The 23,158-nt window shown below is 40.2% G+C and overlaps 1 protein-coding gene and 1 long non-coding RNA gene across 2 annotated transcripts in view; one reads left to right on the top strand and one right to left on the bottom strand.

Moving 5' to 3' along the window:
• SHISA9 (shisa family member 9) overlaps positions 1-23,158 on the bottom strand; it is a 191,440-nt gene that overhangs the window by 114,158 nt on the left and 54,124 nt on the right. The gene's annotated exons all lie outside the window — the stretch shown is intronic.
• Positions 1-23,158, top strand: part of LOC119147689 — a 244,074-nt gene that overhangs the window by 167,241 nt on the left and 53,675 nt on the right. Inside the window, exon 2 of the long non-coding RNA XR_005104115.1 lies at positions 17,312-18,052. This is a non-coding gene — a long non-coding RNA (uncharacterized LOC119147689). The remainder of the gene's footprint in view (positions 1-17,311; positions 18,053-23,158) is intronic.

Below are 23,158 nucleotides of genomic sequence, written 5' to 3'. Positions count from 1 at the left end.
AATTACCACATTGGGTATATAAAATGCAAATCTATTTGCACAAAATTTCCTCCTTAATGATTGCTAGATGTGCAAATTGGGACAGCACTCACTTATGCATAAACTGGAAAAGGTGTGCCTTTTCTACAGAATAATGAAACATCAAACCCACCATGAAAATGACCAAAGCACATATAATTTCTACTGTAAAACTAGTAGTAGATGCTGTGTTAACCTCCCCTGCTGCAAGTGTCCCTTCTCCAGTAATGTTATAACACATAAAATTTTTAATATGTTAACCCTGTGATAAAAAAAAAATTCTGAGTGAAGACAAGGTCTGTGAAGCCAAGTCATTTTGGTGCCAGACACATAACAGTTTTCAGAGCATACTAAAATTATAACAGCACAAACCTCTGCCCATTTTCCATTTATGTTTCTATTATCATCCAAATATGAACATTCCTGAACTTAGGGGAATATGCTATATAAAGTACCAATTATTTCTGTTGCCAAACATGGTATTTAATTTTTTCCTGTGTTTGCTATTCTCAAAGATAAAACAAGTTAGGATTCTGAGCATATTCCTATATTTAATTTCGCTAGGAAATATTAAAGTGAGGGTCTAAAAAGTGTTTAGAGAAGTACCCAATCACATGGAGTGTTACACAAAATTTAGAGGATATGGGTTGCAGCACATTATTCCCAGATTTCCTGTATTGCTTGGTTTCAGACCCACCAGAAATACATATTTGATGGAATTTTAGGTCCCCTCCCTGATTCTAAATAAAAAAAAATTAGTTGTAGGATGTGAGGAAAAATGAAAAATTTGGATCAACTACCACAAAAGACTGCAATGAGGTTTTGGTCTAAGCCCGCTTCACATGTGGGGCTACGATGCTGGTCAATTATTTTGTTCAGAGAGATTCATTCTTCCTTAATTAGAACTGGCGTTCTGGTGCCAGAAATTACACTGCTTCTTCAGAAACTGAGCATGTGTGTGTTCGGCTCCTGTCAAGGACAATTTTTAGCATTCGGATAGTGTGGTGCCCTAGAAATAACTACGATAGACAAAAAGAATGAGTGAGGTTAGCATACTAGTCACAGTTACAATACTGAGTCACATGTATATATTTATTTCACTGTTGATTGCCAAAGGCAATGCGAGAGTTTGAGGCTGGGTCATGTTGCACGAAGGACATCTGCAACATTACTCTAAGAACTACACTGGCTTGTCAAAGCCAAAATACGAGCTATATAAAGAACAAAGCTCCAGTTTTAGAAACATAGATACATTGGAAGTGCTGGGCTTTCTAATGATAAGGAATTAATTTGATTCTTATTTCATATTGGATTACATTAAACTCAAACCATGTATAAACTGTCCAGTGCTGATTCCTCTAAAACAGACTAAATGATCTGCCTTTCAGTTACAAGCTCCTCAGAGGACAGTCTTTTTGTGTTTTGGAAATCATCTAGTTAGCAGTTTGCATTCAAAGGGGAAATGATAAAATTAGTGACAAGATCCCAGAAATTCTGCTAGGGAGGTGCTTGCAAGTCTTAAAAAATTAACTATTCTAATGCTTCTCCAACAGCATGCAGATATGCCAGTACTCAGGATGGGTTTAGTGGAGGTTGCTGGAAGGCTGGCAAAATCCTGATTTGATGATGACTTGCAATGATTTCATGGAATTTCTTTGTAACTCTTAGTAAGAGTTAAATTATCTATCCGCTTTACTCTGGGGCATCTGTAAAGGAGGCTGGAGACATAAATAATGATTATTGTCAGCCAATGCAAATTCTTATCTGAATCAGTCCATTTGGAGAGATTGTATAATAACAATTTTTTTCACAAGAAGAGGCAGCTGAGACACCCTCTATTAGTGCAGCATTCATTATCCATTTCCTTTGCAGCAGTTATTTTTCCTTGTTCTGCTTAAAAGCGTTTCCAATCTGTTGTTATTACTTATTCCAATACCAGAAGTATTGTCAGAACAATTAGGAGTCCCAAGCCATTGTGAAGGCTCATTGTATTTGATTTTGTAACGTCTTCTCCAAGAGTTTGCCATCCAGCTACAGTTTACTGCCCACTAAAACTTACAGGAAGAAATGGAACTGCTCACGGAGAAAACAAACCTTAGGGCAAACAAAGAATTATGTAATTCTCGATGCAGCTGTTGGATAAGATGAGGTTTCTTGATGATACCAAATATTTAGTGCATTCTGCAAAAATCACACGCTGACTTGCCTGGTGCACTTCTTGGAGGCAATCTCCGAGAGAGTGTGGCTGCCTTACAGATTAATTCCGAGATGACTTGCTGCCTGAGACGTGGCAGACAGTGTGCCACAGCCTTTTTGTTTCAAGGGGCTGCAGCAGTGCAGCCCACGCTCTAGCACCATTGCTTTTTTATACGCATTTCAGTATGGTTTTGCTCGCTTGCCCAATTTGGTAGCAGCATCCTGTTGTCGTCCTTATTTCAATCGATACCACGGAAACGGGCAAGGCTTTCGACGCAGAAATCTGCACCGAGCCCGAATCGTCGCTACGCTCCGATTCATCCCTCCGCACCTCCTGTCTCCCTGCAAACGGAACTCCTTTGCTCCCGCAAAATCGCTCCCCTGGCGCATAACTCACTGCAAAAGGAGAACCCGCTTAATTGTCAATTAAACTTCCCGCAGCTCAGAACCAGAGCGCTGGTGCGCGGCGGTGCGGTGCGGTGCGGCGCGTCCCTGCCCCGGGCGGCGGCGGGCGGGGCGGTGCCAGCGGGCCGGTCCCCACGGCAACCGCGCGCGCCGTAGCCATGGAAACGCGCGGCTGCAGCACGGGGCCGGCACCGTGCGCGCTGCCCACTTGCTGAAAGACTTTAAAATTGCTAGAACACGGTGTAATAAAAAAAAAAAAAAAAAGGTAATATTGGAAAACATTGCCATTTCTGCAAATAACACACAAGATGACAAGATGGACGGCCGCGGAGACTACGGCTTTGCCTTCACTGTTTCGTTTGTCAGGGAAATGGCTTCGTGATTGTCTTTTCCTTTACTTAATGCGACAGCATAAAAATAGGGCACATATCTAATGCATACGTGTAGAAATTACGAGTACAAAAATGTGCATGTATGTCACAGTGCGAATAGATAGTGTATCCATAGATGCTTGTGTGTAATCTGCTAAGCCTCGTGGTTTCGGTTTAGCTTAAGCAATTGGAAAAAGTGAATGCGTGAGATGGAGTGGTTTATTTCTTAATATATATAACGTGATTCTCTTTTCTGTCTATCTCTGCATGGGATTGAATGCATACATATATGTGATTATTTCAACAGTTTATTTTAAAGGGGTTATTGATTTAAAACAACAGTAATTGTAAAATAAGATTTGCATTTTGAAATGCAGAACATATTTATATTCCATTTTGCTATTATAATTCCCACAAGGCTATTTCCTGTCTTCATGTGCTTGTATAGATGCTCTTCTTCCATAACAGAGGGAAAAGACACAACTCAAGAGTCTGCCACACAGAGCAGAAGGGAAGGCTCTCACAGACAGCATATTAGTAAGGATCTTGGATGAACTAAGGAGCACTACATTCACCTCTTCTCCAGGGGGGCAGGGGGCATGAGAGAGAAACAGGGTCTATCAAGCGTAACAGGGGGAGATGTCCTTTCACCTTTTGTTGGTTGTACCATGCTTTCTCTTCCTGAGGAGCTGGACCTACAGCCGGTTTGACAAAGGTACATTGTCAGGTGCGTGTTAGAGGGATTATGCAGGAGGTTGGAAATGTAAGACTAAAATTACAGACTATTTAAATCCTAACCCATAATTGAATTTCACTATACCTCAGTGGTTTCGGCAGTCAGAACGCAGAGGGGATAATTTGAAGGTAGTTTGTAACTGAGAGTAAGAGGCTGTTTTACACCAACACACCATGCAAATCTCCAGGCTGACTGCGAGACCTGGCGGGTGGTGTGCGTAGCAGCACTTGGCATTGCTGCGATGGTTTGAACCACCACAGTGCAGCTCGGGGTGTAGCGGCAATTTGACTAACCCTCTCTCAGCCTACTAAAACTGCTGAACTCTGTTGGTGTGTGGAAGGTTCCCTTTCAAAAGTGACTTATTTTCAAATTTTGGGAAAAAAGGAAATTGGTGCAGACATTTCTGAGACTCATGGCCATAAATAAAATATAACAACTCACAGTTTTGAAGATCTGTTCTGTTTCTGTTATCCAGTAATGCTGGTGTCCTTGGTTTAATACTTCAAATACAGCTGCATGTAGCTAGGAATGGGCTGTTACAACTTATACATATTTCATAAAGAAGTACAAAGTGCTGAACTTTTGAAAACTTCCTGCCCCGCTGAGCACGGTTTTCTTCTACATAACCATTGTTGTCACTTTATCTTTCCTCCATTTTTTTAATTTATTCATTTGTATTTTCTTCTTCTTGCTAGTTAGCATTTCTGTGTTCAGATCGAATTTTAAAAATATTTTCTTGTTGCTTTCAAAATATATAATCCAGTTTCCTATTGTTTTAGCTATAGCATTGTATAAATCGATTTATTCAGACCATATATAGGCTGCAAATAGTCAGGAAGGGTTAAATGGTGTTTGGACCTGAAAATACTCCTCAACCAGTGCACAGCCATAAGACACACTTCCTTAACTTTTTTTTTTTGTGTGTGTGTGTGTGTATCAATATTACAGTGGATTTAGGTGAATTAGAATAATTTAGGGAAGGGCTATTGCTGTTATCAGATTTAAATCCTGTTATCAGATTTAAATCCCATGGTTTGACATGAACCTCCTTTATTTCTCAAAGTTCACAATATTCTATTTTTATACTACATGTTCAAAACAGTTTGTTGGGATAGACTTGTAGAATCATTCAGGTTGGAAAAGACCTTTGAGATCATCAAGTCCAGACATTAGCCCAGCACTGCCAAGTCCATCACTAAACCATGTCACTAAGCACCACATCTATGCGTTTTTTAAACACATCCAGGGATGGTGATTCCACCACCTCCCTGGGCAGCCTGTTCCGATGCTTCACCACCCTTTCAGGGAAGACATTTTTCCTAATATCCAACCTAATCCTCCCCTGGCACATCTTGAGGATGTTTCATCTTGTCCTGTTGCTTTTTATTGGGGAGAAGAGACCGACCCCCACCTGCCTACAGCCTCCTGTCAGGCAGCTGTAGAGAGCCATAAGGTCCCCCCTGAGTCTCCTCCTCTCCAGGCTGAACAACCCCAGTTCCCTCAGCCACTCCTCATAAGATTTGTGCTCCAGACCCTTCACCTCTGTGCAAGTTTTTTAACAAATAATTGTTCTATACATCTGCTCTAGATAATGTCTTTCCCATACTATGCAAGAATGATTGCCACTCCACTACTCTCAGTAAAAAGACAGAAGATAAAAGTTGTCCCTCAAACTGTGGATGTCCTGACAATATTTCAAAATATATTTGGGGTTTCTTAATGGTATATGAGTGTATTCTGAAAACTAAAAGGATTTCTGACTCTCATTTTTCTAGGCACATTTGGTGCTCTCAGTTATGTGAGGTGAAGACTGTTATTAAATGCAACTTTTCATAATTGTCTGGTAGTAGAATCTGAACTTCAACCTATGCCTTGACCTCTTAGGACAAGTTTTCTCACTGATTCCAGCACAAGAAAGGCCAAAGGCTGTAGTGCATGATTATAGAAATATTTTTGTAATTATCCAGATTCTAAATGCTAACTATTAAGTAGAAACTGAAGCTTTACCAAAACAAGGCAGCACTCTTCTCAGATGGGAGTACCAGCGAACTGTACCAGCAAAGCCACATCCCCTATGGATGTAGCTATAGCAGCAGCTGTCTTTGTATGGATGGTTACACTCACGTATGATGACTTTACTGTATCTGTATAGAGTCACCATACAAAAGTAAAACAATCCCTACCCCTAGAATTATAGTTTTGTTCTTTTTAGCCATTACTTTTTGAGCACCTTTTTGTCTGCCACTGGACTGCAGTAACATCCCTGTCGCTTTCAGACTGGAACCACACTTGATCACAAGCATTCAGGAATATTTACATTGGCTTGTAATCCTTCGGAGGAGATTTAACCTTGCTATACAACAGTACTTATTAACAATAATTAGTGTTTAGGTTTTATCTTCACAGGAGGTATATCCCATATAGTCATTAACTGAGTACCTGCTTTTGAACTACATGATTTACAAGTACGGAAAGTGATTGTAACGAGCGATTTGATTTTTTTTTTAATTCAACCATTTCAGAACTCTAAAATCCAGCATACAGACCAGACAACCTTAGAAATGTATCAGAAAAGTGCTACAGTTTTATGTTGGCACTGAAAGTCTGTTTAGCACCTTTTTCACTTTTTTAAAGCAGTAGTGCAATGTTTACATTTGAAACACTGGTTTCAAAAATCTACGTAAGCTTTTGAAATCTGAGTAAATCCCAGAAATAGATATGCTATATGATATAACATAAAGTAGATAACAATATATTATATGTGTGCACAGATGTATATATATATATATATGTCTCTCTGTGTATATACACACACATTTTCAGTTTGATACAGGGGGTCCCCATACATCATGCACATAAATCCTGTATAAATCACCGTGATTCTGCTGGAACTTTCAAAGTCGCTGATTCTGGCAGTGAAAGGCTGTGGGTTACTGCAGCTTTTTTCCTTCAGTACTTTGGCATTTTGAGCTGGCTGCCTCACTGTGACAATGTGGAGCCAAGAGCTAGTGCTGGTGAAAGGAAGGAAATCAATGTGACCCCTTTCTCTCTAGCCTGTGCAAAAGACTATCCAAGGTGAAGATAGTCTGCGCAAGGAGTGCTGCCTCCTGCTGCTGCACCAGCTCACGTGGACACACAACTGAGTCCATAACCTCAGAAGAGGCACTTTGGAAATTCAGGGAGTTAATTCCTTCCAGTAGCGCTGCTTGACGCACACCAGCACTCACATAACAACAAAGCAATTGCACAGCCCTCTTCAGACTGTAACTGCGTTCAGGTCTGAAAATACTGTTTTGAGCTTTGTTACCCCTTTCCCAACTGGACTTAGAGTGGTGTGACATTTTATTTCAGCTAGCAATAAGCTCATGATGGATTATATTTCCTTCTGGGACTAGTGAGAAAGCCTTACTATATCTGCTTAAAACATTTGTTTAAAAAAAGATGTTAATTAAAGTTTATCATCTCTATGGGAGCTGTTCAGCTCTATCCCAGACAAACCAGTATTGGCATGCTACAGGTGTGCCAGAGATTTAAGGACTCTGAAGGTCTTGGAGAAATTCCAGGGCACAAGCCCACGTTATCTGTTTAAGATGAGCCCCAGAATGTTCTCAGTCTTAAAAGCTATGGAGACAGTGTGCCTTCAAGTTTAGACTCAAGGAAAATTAGAACTTGTTGGGCACTCACGTGCTTGAGTGTGCCAAGGGAACAAGGAAGCCACCAGCAGTGCCTGGGCACACTGCCCGCAGGTGTGCTTCCAGATGTCAGTAAGAAAGTCAAATGGACAGGAGGCAGAGCACGGTAACACTGTGACTGCTCCAGAGGCTACGATTTTCAGAGCAGCACAGAGCCCCCAGGCTATTGCTTTCCTGAGAGAAGGACCTATGATGCTATGCTTCAGTAATTTGCGAAAACTGCCTTTTGCAGTGGCAAAATACTACTCAAAGCAAAACCATTGCACTTCACATAGGTCTACACAAAAATGACCTCAAGCCCGTAGTGTAGCAATGGATGACTTGGATGGCAAGAGCTCTGTGTTATTTTTCATTTGTAATCTCTAAGTCTGCTTACTACAAAACTGGACTTCAGATAATGGTGGCACTTCATGTTTAAGTTGTGTTGATTTTGTTCAATCGTTTTCCCCCATTCTGGGTGTAAATGTGTAGGTCTCCAAATAATATAGTGGCTGCTAAAGTATTTGTGACACCTGTACTTTAAGTAAGCATTGCAAACATCTGATACAGTAGACTATCTACTTCTTTGAGGTGATTTGTCATGTATCTTTACAATTCACACATAAGTGAAGGTGGCTCTGTGGTACATAACTGTAACAAGTGCTTTTAAGTACATTATAAACTCTCACCATGGCAACATCTTTCTGCTCATCGTATTTATAGTGAGAAAAAGAAAACAAGCAAAAATAATATTAACCCTGAAACCTTTCTGAAATTTAGAGGTTGACAGAATATCCTAAGTCAGGATTCTTTTCTCATAGCTATCTGTAAAGATCCTTGAACATATTACCAGAAAAAATAGTAACTGAAGGTAGAAATAGAAAGTTTTTTCTTTTGATTTCAAAAGTTTTATTTTTATGAAACTACCAAATCCCTAGTTTTTGTTTGGGTCACTGTGACCAAACTTGATTTTAACAGAGGAAAGCTATAAAAAAGATTGCATGTTTGCTTAGCTCCTCTGAGACCTAACCACACTGGGCATGATGCAGAAGCCCAGGTGTAGTCGTAGAAAGAGATACCAGCACAGAAATTACTCCTCCAACATATTCCTGTCACCCTATACTCTGGCGTCATGTAAACCTGGCTCAAAATGGATTGGCAGTCTTGTGGGGGATTTAAGGAGCAGCAGTGTTTTCTCTGTTCTCTTGCTACCTCATTTCTGCAGTCTTTTGAAGGCTTGGCAATGCTCTGGGTAAATTGGGAGGAATAACTGTGAAAGAGTGTGTTAAGGTGCCTGCGCTAGAGAACTGCGCTTTAAGTTTTCTTATTGGTATCATCTAGCAGGTTACTGCTGAAGAGATCTTCCAGATAACGTGATTCAGAATAACACAAATTACCTCTGCTCTTGCATTTTCTCTGTCCCTCTCCCTGTAGTCTCCACTGCCCTCTGTTATGGGCACAGTTTATTCAAGCAGTGTGAAAGAGAAGTGCAGGCTCAGCGGAAGGCTCAGATAAAGCTAAGTGCAAGCGCAATGTCTCAGGCCATGAATTCTCATGTAAAAAATTAAAATGGACAGATTCACAGGGAATTCATCACCTTCAAATTCCTTGCAGCTGTGGATAAATCTGTGGATGGTCTGAATATCTAAAGAAGCCATACCACTTTGACACTTAGCTACAGATATAGGGTCTAGAGTTTAACCACCTACTTTAGAAATTATTTGATTTATTTCTTATTTCACTCCAGTTCATTCCCATTCATCTAACTCTTTTAGAACATGTTCTTTGTTTATATGCAATATAAATAGGGAAGGAAACTAAGGGAAATATAAAGCAATTCTGAATTAAACCCAAAAAATCTAACTATTTTTAATCCTTCATGAATTTTTCATTACTACTTCCCACAAAACACCTCCTGCCTTCTCCAAATGTTCTAAAAAGTGCTGCCATTCTTGGTAGGTAAAAGCAGTATAAAATAATTGTATTAAGCAAAATTTCTCCTTTGTTTCTCTCAAACAACTGCTATGTAGTGACTTTCCATCCAGTGTCTTCTGCAGAGGGAGCAGGTTCTTTAACTGTCAGGAGAGTAAAAGCAGTTAGCTGTGCTTACAAACCTGTTTGGGAACTTGAGCACAGAGAAAAGCTCAGAGAGCCCTGTTGCTCATCTACAAAGAGAATTACAGCATCAAAAGTTCACTCAATCACTTCTTTCTGTTACTGGGTTGTTTTTTTTTTTGGGGGGGGAAGTGGTACTGGTACCAAAGTAAGTACAAGATGCTTGTTCTTTACACCGTGCCCATCAACTTCCTAGCCACGGCAACCTGATTAAATTGGAGTAGGGAAGACTGTGGATGAGAGGCTGTAAGACCTGACTGAAATGAAAGAAAAAGTCTAAAATTTAGCAGACGTGGAATTTATTAAATATTAAGTTTAGAACTGATTGAAAAACTTGTCAAAGTTTGGCTTCCTTTCTTTCAGAAATGTTTTCACATATAAAATCAGGTACTCTCATACAGTTTATTTTTCAATTGTTTTGGTTTTACAGAGGCAAAGATTTCACCAGTTCCCCAAGAAGACTTTTCAGAACAGAACAAACAGTAAACTTTCCAGACCACCTTTTAACTCTGTATTGTTATGTTGAACCTAGCACAACAGATTCCTGATCTATAAATAATTTCAATCCAGTGAATTTTGATAATGTACCCTGTGGCATACACCTTGGAGCAAAATTATTTTTGCTTGTACAGACATCTCAAATCTTATTCTATGAGGCTGCCTTAGGTAGGAATGGGAAGGCGCAGGCACAAGCTTGTCTTGAATCACATGCTGGAGGTGCCCAGTCTGAAAGCTGACGTGACACACGAGCATCCCACCACACAGGTCACCTGGACTGCAAGGACCACTTTATCAGATAAATATTTGCTGGCTGCCATGCTGTTTTTAAACCTTTTTCCTGCCTCAGGATTAAATGTACAAGATGCAGCCAGTGGTGAGCCAGTCATTTGTGCCCTCCTGGCAAAAGAAAAAGGCAGCCAGTGCAGAGAGTGTGAAGCAAGGACCCTGTTAGATTAATTTGGAAATAATGAGTAGTACTTATCAAATCAGTTGGTGTTGGGGTAACATGTGACCTTGATCAGTGAGCCAAACTGACTCTGATAGACATTCCACAGAGATGGCCTTGGTCAAGAAACACGAAGTGTAAAACAACACCCGCCTTCTAATACTTGCTTTGCTTTTAATCCAGGGCTCTGATACACCAGAACCCAAGCCCTTGCTAAGGATAGGTTGCCCTTGACTATAAACCCAAAAATCTCAAACTGACTAATACCATGGCAGGGGGCACAGTGAGTGAAAAAAATGTTTTTGTTCTGGGTTTCTTTTAGGCTATAGAGGAGGTGCATATTTTGCCACTCTGCTGCTTAGAGTGATCAGCAAAGCTTAATTGTTTGCTTAAGCAGCCTTTGGAGCAGTGAGAGCTAACAGAGCTATAAATTGGCAGGGCTGGCCAATGCAGTTGAATAGCAAAAAGACTTTCAGAGAGACAAGTTTTGCTCCCAAGTGCTTATTGTCAGCAATTTGAGTTAAACAGATTTTAACAACTCAAACAAAAACTCCACAGGGGAGCTTTTTACAAACAGAAAACAAAGGAGCCCTGCTCCAGCTACATCAAAGCTTCCAGTGCTTTATAACCTCTGGTGGCAGTTTGTTTCATCCAAGGCCCCTAACTCACTGCTAATGTCAGTTTTCCCACCTACCAATGAACCATTTTTTCAGGAGTTTCCTGATCTAGCTTTTACGTGACTTCAGAGAAGAAACAGGATTGCTTTGGGCAAGGCTACCGCCATCCCTGTTACCATCCCTGTTACCGTAACATCGTTGCCCTAGTGAAAGGCGTCTGAGAACAGCATTTTGTCATGAAGTTTTAAAGCCTTAGGTGCCTCTGGATTTATTGGTGTTGAAGCCATCCTGTTCGGGAGATTTCCCTTACTATACCCAGCTGCCTTCTCTTGTGCAGGCTGGGAGAACTGAGAGGCAGATTTGGGCTGGTGAACCTGAAGATAAGATGATAAAATTTATTTTATTCTTTTTTTCAATTCCATTTTTATCCCCCAGTCCAATGTAAATAAGGGATAGTAATAAGATATTGGAACTTATAAAAAGTTCATGGCAGTGAAATTCCAGGCACATTTAAGAGAGAACAGCACTACTTTGCATTTAGTGTGGGGGTTTTAATGCTGTTTTGTTCAGAATATGACAAAATTTAACAGTGCAGTTAAAAAGGGGATGTTCTTGTAGCTCTGGATAATTAATGACAGAGTAGGATGCAGCAGCATCTGAATAAGAGGCAGAACCATCTCATGGCTGCTCCACTTTGACATGACACAAAAGAGTACATACTGCACGGGTAAAACCATACCTAATGGAAAAAGTGTACTGGTTGTTAAAAAAACAAGAAAAGAATATTTAGGCAGGGTGAAGAAATGAAATACATGATTGTATATGAAACATTTAGGTGCAGTTGAGATTTGAGTTGTATGAAACCAACTGAAAATTCTGAGTCATCAAAACCCACATTACAGATCATCCAAAAGTTGTAATTTTTTTCTTTCAAAATGTGTGCTTATAGTCACAGGACACCAATGAAATCCAAAAAAATAATTTCTCAAATCTTTGTTATGCTGTATAAATTTGAAAACTAAAAAGGGGAAAATGACAGGACTCATCCCAACACAATATACAATCTCAAATTCACTAAAGTCATCCTGATGCCTGTATTATCACTTCAGTTTCCCTGCTTGCTTTAATTACCCAAGTAGTCCCATCAGTATGATATCTACTTCCAAACTCATTGTGTTGCCTCCTCCTACTCTGCAGATCCTCTCCTTGCTGCTGGAGTGCTATGTTCAACTCAGCATGGCAGAGACTTACAGCACTGGTTGGATCTAGCTTTGAGTAGACAGTAGGTACACAGTGACAAAAAGCTGTAATGTGGAGTGTATCTGTATCTGAGTATCTGTTTCAGTACCACACTGTGAAGGGAGTACAAAAGAATGTGTCTGTAATATTTCACCATTATTAACAAAATCTTTAGAGTTTCTAGTTATTTTGGATATGTCAGCTTTTGGGTTTCTAACTTGAAATCCTTCAGAGCAATGAATTTTAGACATTTTGGAAAAAAAAATGGGGGTTTCAAAGTGCTTCACTTTAAGGACACCTAATCTTTTTAATCTTATGCCAGTACTACCTCTTGCCTGTAATATGCATGTAAAAGCATAGTTATCCTCCTGCATCGGAGTCTGTACTTCTGTACTCAAGAATAGACAGAGGGAGTTGGTTATGAATGTGTACTGGGAAGAAATTGTGCTACACCACTGTTTTCAAGATAAGCACTTCCATTTGCTTCTGCCTGACAGTAAGACTCCTCTCTCTGCTGAAGTCTTTCTGCGGTTAACTAGATTTCTTTCAGGCCAGCAACTGTCTTCAGATTTTAACAGGCTGATAGGAGGAGGTGAAGCGAAACAATTTATCCCGTAACACCCCTAATCCAGAGAACAAGTGTATCAGCTGAGGGAGGGGAAAGATAAGGAAGACATATATAGGTAAATGATGCAGTGGAAAAATTAAGGAAACTGAAGAGGATCCATCTGGATTGAGTAATGGATGGGAAAAAGAAATATGGAAAACCTATTTTATGGAATCAACATTAGAGCAAGTAACTAGGCCACTGACTAAGCCCTGGCCTGAGGTTAGGAAGGGAAATGGGATGTGGAATATTACCGGACATGACATGAGAATGTGCTGCAATTGATAAGAGTGTGGGCAAATGATGAAAGTTACAGATAGTGCTGTGCAAGATGGCTGGGTTTCACAGGCGGTTAAGGGGGAGTTTTGTGAGAAATGGAACAGAAGGCCCAACTTTGCAGATAATGGAGGAGGTGTTCTGGAGGCCCTTGCGGAAGTAACATCTTGCAACACACCAAAGTGACTGCATCACATAAGACCACAGAAGGTCGAGGTTACCTAGGTAATGGTGTTGGAATTGGCAAATTTGGGATGGATGTAGAAAAACTGGGAGCAATGGGGAAAAAAAGTAATTAGGTGGGTGTTGTGGAAGGGAGTGGGGCAGAGGAAGTGGGTGGTAAAAAGGCAGGAGGGGAAAAAGGGATATTCAGATACACAAACCATAGGATTGGTGCAGACTGGGGTACCCGTTGGGCAGCCTCGCACTTGACTGCCATAGCTGGAGCAAGACAATAAACCAAACCCACCTCCCTGACCATATCACAGAAGCAAAACCTGCTACTGCACCAATGGGAGCGATGCAAGCAGCGTGTTTCCCTGGGGTGCCAAGGGACTGTCCCCCCCCAGATCAAATGGCCATCCTGGTATCACCGAGTCAGTGCTCAGCCCAGGTCTGCCAGCATCCACAGCTGCCCATCACTCCCGAACAACAACACGACTGACGAAACTAAAAAGTACTTCTGCATTTAACCTGCAAAATCATCACTGACTTAAAAAAAAGCCAACCTGTTGATTGCGGCAAAATGTTTTTGCAAAGGTGACTTTTTTGGTGACTTTTTTTCTTTTTTTTTTTTTTTTTTTTTTTTGCATAAAACAGACGTGCAAACATTTAGAATTCTTTCCCAAAGACAGAATTGTGCCCTTACTGCCCACAGCATATTTAGTTTTTATCAAGAATAAAAATAATTGTAACCATTCATTAAAAAATATAAAAAGCCCCCCAAAACCCAAAAGGATAATTGTTTCATACAAGCGTTAAAAGAGACCTATGGGGCTTAAAAGAAACAGTCACATTTGTCGTGGTTCACTAAATTTACTGTGCTCTTACTTGTATGGCCTTTTCAGACATTATTGTGGTACCTTTAATGAACTGGGCAGTTCTGAAGACCTCATCCCTTTCTTTGGTCTTCCCATTTCTGTACCTCTCATTTTCTTAAGTCAAATGAGTGATTGTGTAATCCTGAGTAGTGGTACAGACTTAAAAATATCACCTAGGATCATCCTGCTTTTCATTGTGTATGTGTAGGCTGAAGAATTCTGCCTTTGACTTTGTATGTAAAAGATTTATTTCTGTCATCAACTGGAGCATGCCATGTATACAGATTCCTCTTGAAACCTCCATGGCTGGTTACATTTTTAACAGTATGTCAGGCTGTGAAGTACCTGACACATCAGTCAGATACTGATTGTCTTTAATGAAAATTTATTTTTTACTGACACATCAACCAGATGCTTATTCTCTTTAATGAAAAAGTATTTTTTATATTCTCATGTTAAAACTTGAAGGCTCAGATTCCAGGTGCCTCTGAGTACCACTTCTTTCCTCATAAAAAAATCTGGTCAAATTAAATATTTGTTTTGGGGGGTGGGGTGGGGGGGTGGCATGGAGCAAGTACAAGTATGAACGTTCATTTTTTCTGCTACATTGAGCCTTCTTTAACAGTTGTCACAATTCAGAGTATATGGTTTTCAGCATATCAATGACATGAAAGTGTAAACTTCCTATGGTGGTGACTGCAAGGTCGCCCGGAAAGGATGCAGTTAGTCGTGCAGCCTCTGCCAGGTACGAGAAGTAACTCTCAGAAGTTCCTACGCAGGGTTGCTGGCAGAGGGGCAGGTGGGCATGTTCATGGGGGACTGATGTAGCAGGGAGCTGCCGTTATTGCCAGGCTGCCTGAGGAGCTGTGCTACGTGTGTTCCTGATATCCCAAAATTAAACAGAAGCAATGGAACTTGAATCCTGCTCCCATCCCCACCACTCCCTCCCCCTCCCATGCATCCAGCAGAAATGTGACTGGTTTTCTGAAGCTCATTTCTACAATTTTGCTTGTAGCATTACTAGGCAGTAATCTTATATTTTCAGAGGAATTTTAAATATTGCAGAATATTACTGTAGGGCATGTGTTTATGTGCTCTTTTCCGCTCTTTTTGGAGTAAAGAATGAGTTGCTTTGACCCTGGTGAAAAGAATTTAAGTCTGGTTCAGAGTCTCACTGCGTATTTTTTGTGTTCCCAGCAGTTTTGCTTTATGGTACTGTCCCAGTCTTTTCTGTGGTGGAATAGCAGATGAGGAAAAAGATGTGGGCACATTAGATTTAAATACCTTTAAACCTTATGTGCCACAGCTGAGGAAAACATGCCTTTTACTAGGTAGTACAGTGTTTGTAAGTAGAGGTGAAGTGTTTTGCAGCTGGAAAAGGAAATAGCAGGGTTGCTATGGAAAGTATTTGAAAGAATTTCTCTATGCTATTGTTCTGGACAGCCATATCGAAATGTTGAACAATGCGGCACAACTTCACAGTAGTGTCATAGACAGACACGTGTTTAGGTGGACTGAAGAAGTACTGAAGGTCCAGCAGCATGTGGGCACTGACTCATCACATTTGTTTCAGTCTCAGCTTGCTGTAAAACCATGCTGACTCCGTGGCTTCAACTGGATTCCAACACAGCAATTTTTTAAATCAAATGGCTTGTATTCTCAGTTTCGAAGTTCATTAATTCTAAATCTCTTTCAGATCAATTGGGGAAGTTTCTCACTTTTCTGTCTGAATGGCAAGAAGCGCATGTCCCATGTTTTAGAAAGAGAACTTTGTGTAGTTGGAACTTAAAAATTTAGCACTAGAGCATCTGATTGTTTTGGAAAAGGGGAGAGTGTTCATGTTTGAATTTCCTATCTTAGGCTTATAGCTAAGCTTTGAACCTATGAAAAGAAAGGAATGTAAAAAAATATGTAACAAAGCTCCACTGGTTCCAGTACCGTAATTCTGTAGAAAATGTGTTCAGTTACATTAATGAAAATGAAATATGTATTTTTCCTTGCAATGTAGTTGTTTTCCATTACCTTATTTTATGCTTACAGTGTAAGCTCTGAGTGAAATGCAGGATTAGAAACCATTTAAGATATGTATTTCACTTCAGAGAAGAAGATGGATAGATAATTAACTATATACCAAGTACAGCATTGTGTCTAAGAAACGTCTTACTTCTAATGAGACTATTTCTTATACTACCAGAGACACTCGTGCAGTTTCATTACTGAAAAAACTTCTGAGTGTTAATAATGAAAGTATATTAACAAAAATATGAGTTACAAAGTCAAGAAAAACTGAAGAGTTGTGACAAACAAAACCTTCTGGACACTACCTGTTCTGCTGAGGTATCAAACACCCTGTCATAACTACATGTAGAAACACTTCAAAGTTTGCAAAAAGATCATTTAAAAATTGGAAAATGCTGAAATTTAAGGTTGTCTATGCAGTGTACTTGTATTCTTCATTCGTATGCAATTCATAATCTCTCAGCACTTTTTCCATAGGACCCTTGCCTTTTTAAGTGCTAAGGGTGAACAGTTCTCACAAAAAGCTGTTCAGCACCTCCTGATACACTCTTCATGCTGTGTGGCACCAGTCGTATTTGTTTCTCACTGTTCAAACTGTCTCAGAAGAGAAATAGTGCCCACATAGACTTTTCTGTCTCATTTATCACTGCTGTCTCTGAGGGCTTCACAATGACTAATTAATTTAACTTCACAAACTCTTGTGAGATAAGGGCTGGCATTTAATTGAGGCACAGAGAGATCAAGGTCAAAAGTATCCTCTAACTTGGAGGTGCACTGTTGAGATGCTCTGAACATGGTGTTTAGAACAATAAAGCTCTTTATGTTCACATTACACATCATTATTCATCTCAGTTGCAATAAAAAGTGCTCAGCATTTCTGCCAATCAGAACCTCAGCTCAAGACAGACACCTAGAAAATAAGAAATTAATGGCTATGAAAAGTTTGGTTTAAGTGTTTTGCTTAATGAGAGGACAGGAAACCTTTGACAGACACAGAGCTATAATGTGATTTTCTGAGGCAAGATTTAACATTCAGGATGTGTTTTCTTTTCCAGCAACTCCTCTGCCTCATTTTCAAAGATGACCACCTCCAAGATGAAGAGTGGTTCATTTCTGTGAGCAGGAAGTCAAGCAAAGGCAGCACGAGACCTGCATGGATGAACAAGAACCTCCTGACTAAAGCCAGCCACAAAGCAAATGCATGCAATATATGGAAGCAAAGACAGGTGACCCAGCAGGAAAATAGAGACACTGTCCAAGCTTGCAGGGATGGGATTAGGAAAGCTAAAGCCCACCTAGAGTTTCATCTGATCAGTGACATGAAGGGCAACCAGAAAGGCTTCTATGAGTATATCATGGAGGGAAAGCAAGAGAAAACATGGACCCGCTGCTGAATACAGCTGGGGCCCTTATGGCAAAGGACGTGGAAAAGCCTGCTGTACTCAGTAACATTCATTGCCTCTGTATTTACTGGTAAGACCATCCTTTGGGAATCCCCCTTCCCTGAGACCACTGGGAATGTCTGAAGCAAGGAACACTCACTCTTGGTGGAAGAGGATCTGTTTAGGGAGTGTTTAAACAAACTGGATGTGCACAAGTCCATGGGATCTGACAGGCTGTACACATGAGTGCCGAGGGAGCGGCTGATGTCATTGCAAGGCCACCATCTATTATCTTTGAAAGACTGTGATCAGGAGAGGTTCCCAAGGACTGGAAGAAAGTAAATGTCACTTCTGTCTTCAAGAAAGGGGATCCAAGGAACTATGAGCTACTTAGCATCACCACAGTACATGAAGGTAATGGAGCAAGTCCTTCTGGAAACCACTTCCAAGGCTTGCCCTCTCCTGCCAAAAACTTTCTTCTTCAGTTTCTGCTTCTTTATGCAGTGCTGTTCTGTCTCTTTCAGCTCACTTTTCAATACTCCAGTTTAAACTTGCCTCTGTCATTCACTTTAATGCAGACCTTGCTGGTTAGTATAATACCTTCCTCCGTCCTCCTTCTCTGAGATCTCTTTCCCCTTCCCAGTAACTGTCTCCCAAATTAGTTCCCTTGGGTTCCCACTTTTCTCCATCCCCACTGTCATTTCCTGTGCCCTTCTCCCACCTGTTTGCTGAGCTTGACTAAATGTTATTTAAAGGCTGAACTTCTCTGTCTCAAACTTTCTGTAGCTAAAAATATGTAGCCTAAAGCAGACAGCACAGAAGTGGCTGAAGTCTTTTAGTGCTTGCAACTGAAAACATGCTCTTATAAAGCAACGTTAGGCAACCTTAATATAAGACAGACCTACTAACATGTCAATAGCATGTCTCTTTAAAAATGCCCAAGACCCCTAAATCCTGTCCCAAGCAGCTGATGTCTATTATAGCACAAAATAACATATATACTAACCATCCATTAAAGCATCTGATATCAAAGCAGGATTTTTTCCAGGAAATGCATGAAAATACTCAAAGAATATGTTAAGTATTCCAAAACCGAAACTATAATATGCATCATTAAGCTTCTCTGATTCTAATGACCAAGATACTGAAAACCAAAATGTGCAAATACTGCCCAAAAGTTAATAACATAGAGTAATATTTGGCCTGCAGAAGCCCATATAAATCCCACTGATGTCAGTGCATAGTTCCTAGAGGCCATTATTTGGAACTCACGTCTGCAACCGTAAAGCTGCATTAACAGTATATTTGTGTGAAGAAAATTAACTACCAACCTAAAGAATATAAATTACTCTATTAAAATTTTTAGATAATGTTTGTGAAAGCAATAAAGGAATTCAAGAAAAATCACAGAGCCACAATTATTTTTTGAAAAACAGACAGTAAATTTATAGCTGAAATTATTTCCGTGGTGCTGTTCACATCTATACACATATATTATATAAATAATAAATGCTGTGTTGGTGGCAAATAAGATTTTTAGGATGTTGTTCAATGGCTGACAAGGATGAAGTCAACTGAAACGTATTTTTAGCTAGAGAATAAATCTTGTTTGAAGGCTTTAGAAAGGAACCTTATAAATTTAGACCAAAAGCCTGGATTTATTTTATGTATCCTAGACCCCACTTTGGCCTCTGATCACAAGAAAACTGGTGTAAATCTGGAATACCTCCTTTGGAACCAGATAAGCCTTTCAAAATTTATGCTTCTAAATCCAAGAGAATTTAATTCAAGGGCCCAAAGCCAGCTTATTGAGCAAGAGACATTTGGTCTGGCTGCAGGGGGGAGAGGCTGTGGCAGCTGGCCAGCTTTTCTCCCCAAGTGATGTCAGGCTAGTCAGTAAGATTCCTTTGGGCGTTAGACATCATGGGAAATAGCCAGACTCTTCTGAATAGGAACTGTTAAGAGAGAGCCAGCTGGCATCTCTTTCAGATGGCTCAAGGGAGATGGCCACCACCTAAACATGCCTTGCTGGTTCTTGGCCTATTGTTTCATGGCTGCTGTGACTTGCTCTCAACCCTCATTCTGTTTGTAACTTAATGTAATTTGATTTATGACCACAAAAAGTGCAACAAGAAAGGGAAAAGATGAAAAATATTATGCTAAATACAACCAGCCATATACTTGAAAATGTAAACATCAAACTATTCCCTAGATATGTAATTACAGGTAGCTTCAAAGAGGGAAAGGCACATTTTTAGCAAATATATCATATTTTGTATATGCTGCTTTTGCCTGAACGACAATCTAGTTTTCTACAGGAGCCCAGCAAACTGCTTTTAAAGGGATCATCAACCAGAGCTTGTGGCTAATCTCTTGGAGTTCCCATGAGACATATAGAGACATGATGTGGAAAAGAAAATAAAAATACAAAAGTAAATGATGCATGTCTCCAGCCTGCTCCTCATTCCTTCCCAAGATGCTGAAGAATGGTGTACCAAACCCCACACTAGGGTGGTGGGTAACAGGAGGAGCTGTTCTCTGACACATTCCCTCTTCCCAGCTCTATGAAATTAGGACTGGAAAAAACATCAGGAGGAAATACTTCTGCTCCTACTCCATGGTGTCAGTACCAGCATACACGGAGCTAGAAAGGCTGTGCCGAAAGGCTGATTACAGCAGCATCCACTGTTAATAAATGTCCTTAACAGGCTCCCATCCCACCCACTGCTGCAGTCCCCTCTCCTGGGAACTGTTCTGGGCTGCTGTAAATATCTCCTCCTCCAGCATCTGGTCTCAATCAGATACCAAAATCCTGTCTCTGGAAAGAGACACACATGTAAGCCCTGGTGAACCCCCATTTCTTCCTCCATCCATCGCACTACACTGCCAGAACCAGCTCATGGTCACTACCACATTCCCCTCCACAGGGTGCAGAGTTAACGGAGGTGTCCACTGCTCCTGCTGAGCCCAGCAAGCGCTGGAGGGTGGCCTCTCACCATGGAAGCTCCGATATTTGCAGCATGAAAATTTCCTTTCAAACTGTGAATCGTTGCTTCCTTCTAATGGCCTTAATCCTCTCCCACTGGAAAGGCATTCCGTGAGGTAGGCTGTTACGACTTCCTTCATCAGTTTGTAAAATCTTTAGCATATTGTCAGCAGCAGACCCAGTCTGTGTCTCAGAGCTCTAGTAGAGGAAATGTAGCCAGGATGGCAATGGCTGTTTCACTGTCCCAGTTTGCTGCCTTGGGCAACTGCCTGCCTTGGCTGTTCCATGTGAGAACCACCTAAAAGCAAGCACTGATGTAAAGTTTCCTGAATAAATATCCAGGCAATTTTTTTATCACTGTTTTATTTTCTAAAACATTTTTCACATCGAATAAAAAAAAAGACTAAGATGATCAATACTGACTAAGATCTGAAATGTTTGATTTGACTGCTCTTTCTTAACTGCTTTCACTTTCCAGAACATGTTAGCCTGTTTCTGGGGAAGAGCAGATCCTTCTTCTTTAGTATTCTTTGTACTAGCTAAAAAGATACTTGGTCAAAAGATGCTGAGGAGTAGATCCTTTCTGGGTGCAAAGAATATTTTTATAGTTCAATTTTAGCAACTACAAGATTTCTCATTTAACTTTTCTGATTTTTTTGCTTAAATAAATGGGGGAAAAAAGGCTGGAATGCCAGTAAGGGTACAATAAAAAAATGTGGTAGCATAAGGATGAGCTAAGACCAACTTTCATTTGGGCTCCAGTGTTCATTTTTGGACAACACAAAGGAGAATCAGACACGGAGCCTGGGGATGACTCTGTAAGTAATTTAAACACATGTTTAAATCTCCCTTGTCTGTGGCAGACCATTTTACCTCCGGCAAGTAGTTTCTGGTGTCCTAATTGCTAAATATTGATGTTTTGCATTTATTATCTCCAGCCCTCTGTAATGATGTTTGTTTCAGAATGAGAGTGGGGTTTTATATGGCTGCATTTGATTAGTCCGATGCTTGAAAGCAAAGGGACTAACTTAAAATCAGTGATGCTATTTTCTTGGACTGTGAGAGGGGAAACAATAAAACTTCACTTCTTACATTCTTACATACACTTCCTCAGTCATTTTACTTTCAGAGGTTTTCATTCAGCAAATGGAGTTTGGCAAGGATCAAATCCTCAACATAACATAGCACTTCTTTCTTTTGTTTCCATTAAATAAGTGACCTTCATTTTTTCCCCATTTTTTGTGGGCAACAGTAGAGCAACATCAACATTTTACATTTCATTTTAAATCTTAGTTTTTACTATTACCCCAAGTCATTACTTGTACAAAGGACCTAAGGGTAAGTTTTACTAACAGTTAAAGTCAGTAACTACAAATAAAATGCAGGGCTGCAAGGCAGAAAACTGTAGAGGTGATGAATGAAAAAACTAATCTTATGTGAGAGAATGCAATGCTATCCATATTAAAAATTTATATTGCTGAAATATAGATATTTTACAAAAAATATTTAGCATGAATTAATGTGCATCTATATGTAATAGTTGGCTAAAATCTCTGCCCTGTTTATAAATGCTTTGTCCTGTAAACAGAAAAACACATGGTAAAGAAATATAACAATATGAGAAAACAAAAGACTCTTGCAGTAACACATAAACGTAGATTTCTTCATTCAACATGCCTAAATGTGCTGTGATTTTTATGTAATATTTCCTATTTATCGGCTTTTTTTGTAGATTGGAGGATCAGTTGGTTATTTCCCAGTAGCTGAAAGGCTAATACTCATCAAACAATTCATGAGTTAGAAAATACAGTCTGGTTCTTTCTTTATGCCACAGAGCGTTTGATAGCCAGAGTCCTTTCTATGAGGATTTAATGAAGAAATATTTCAAAGCAATTGTTTTGCTCTTCAGATTTTTTAGCCTTTCTTTATGCTAAGTGATCCCTTAACTCCTCTCCAGGGCTGGAATCAAAGCCCACTGCAGTCACTGCCATGACTCCTGTTGGCTATAATGGGCCACAGACGTGGGCCCACATGCGTGGTGCTGAGCTGGGGATGCAGAAACCCTGCGGCTTCCACTGTACCTTGGTGGCCACAGCTCATACAGGGACACTTCCCTGCATCCGCTTAGAAAGAGTACAGCGCGTACCTCCTTAGTGCCTGTGTAGCTCTCAAATCTGCTTTATCTTACCAAATAGTGGCGGAATAATAGTGTTCTGAGCACGGGGGTGAGAAGCAGCAGAGCTGTGCCAGGGCTGTACATGCTCCTGGTTCTTTCTCAAAGACCCATGCTAGGCAACGAATGGCTTACTTGACCTCATCCCTTATGTCCAGCAGGTAAAACAAATATATTTCTTTACCAAACTATAGATTAACACCAAACTGTAGGTCGACAATTCAGTAATAAGAAAAGAATGGTTCATGTGACTAAAACGTGAGTTGATCTTGTCCACATTCTTCACACTCCTGCTTCACATTTTTTTTACTGCATTGCTTAGTAGCACTCCCTAATACTTAAAAAAATCTACAAGGGATAA

This window comes from Falco rusticolus, chromosome 4, assembly GCF_015220075.1.
Source record: "Falco rusticolus isolate bFalRus1 chromosome 4, bFalRus1.pri, whole genome shotgun sequence".
Lineage (NCBI taxonomy): Eukaryota > Metazoa > Chordata > Aves > Falconiformes > Falconidae > Falco > Falco rusticolus.
This window is presented reverse-complemented; position numbering and strand designations above follow the sequence as displayed.